Source organism: Crotalus tigris, unplaced genomic scaffold, assembly GCF_016545835.1.
Source record: "Crotalus tigris isolate CLP2741 ecotype Arizona unplaced genomic scaffold, ASM1654583v1 scf7180000018691.1937549, whole genome shotgun sequence".
In the NCBI taxonomy this organism is placed as follows: Eukaryota; Metazoa; Chordata; class Lepidosauria; order Squamata; family Viperidae; genus Crotalus; species Crotalus tigris.
Genome location: NW_024097150.1, coordinates 1,926,040 through 1,927,042, shown reverse-complemented (window position 1 = coordinate 1,927,042; position 1,003 = coordinate 1,926,040). Strand labels below are relative to the sequence as shown.

Sequence of the window (1,003 nt, the reverse complement as noted above, 5' to 3'; positions counted from 1 at the left end):
CCATCTTTTCCATACCAAAAGGTACTTCTCTTGCGATTGATCTTTCAAAAAAGCCGAAATCTTTGCCATTTCCGCTAAATAAGAAACTTTAAGAAACCATTCTTGCAAAGTAGGCAAAGATTCCTTCTTCCAACATTGCCCTACTAACAACCTAGCCGCTGTAATTAGATTTAACATTAATATAGTTTCCTTACTGTCACAATCGGAAACAATACCCAACAAAAACAATTTTGGAGTAAATTTTATCCTTCTTTTAAAAATTCTTTGAATATTCCACCATATCTTAATCCAAAAAGCTTTTATGTTTTTGCATAACCACCAAACATGATAATAAGTGGCGTCCAAGCAACCACATCTCCAACATTTAGGCTGCAAGTTTGAATACATACGAGACAATTTTTGTGGATCAAGGTGCCATCTGTAAAACATTTTATAAAAGTTTTCCCGTAAATTTTGGGCTTGTGTAAATTTGACATTCCTCACCCAAATAATCTCCCAAGTATCTAATGGAACAAAAATATGGAACGGTTCACGAATTTGCGTGTCATCCTTGCGCAGGGGCCATGCTAATCTTCTCTGTATCGTTCCAATTTTAGTATATGTGCTGCCAAAGCGAGCACAACCAGAACTGTTTTTGTTAGGAATATTAGGACCTAACTATGAGGAGAATGAATATTTAATATTGCATATACTGACAGCAGCGAGAATAGTATTTGCCCAATATTGGAAAAATGAAAACTTACCAACTGAAGAGGTTTTAATTAAGAAAATCTTAGAATGTGCAGAAATGGATAGATTGACCTTAGAGATTAAAGAGAAAGAAGATTCAGTTTACTTTAGAGCATGGGATAATTTTTACCAATGCTTAGGAAAATGAACTAGTGAGAAATGAATGTGATATGTTATTTTGAATATATATTAGTAAGAAGAATGATATGCATTAACTAACTGATACTGTTTATGATTATCGTTTATTATACTTTTTGCAGTTACTTATTACCAT

At 33.2% G+C, this 1,003-nt stretch overlaps 1 non-coding gene across 1 annotated transcript; it reads right to left on the bottom strand.

Annotated features, from left to right (window-relative positions):
* Positions 1-513: 513 nt before the first annotated feature.
* Positions 514-620, bottom strand: LOC120313539. Its single transcript, XR_005558169.1, has one exon. It is a non-coding gene; the product is annotated as a U6 spliceosomal RNA (small nuclear RNA).
* Between the last annotated feature and the right edge of the window lie 383 nt (positions 621-1,003).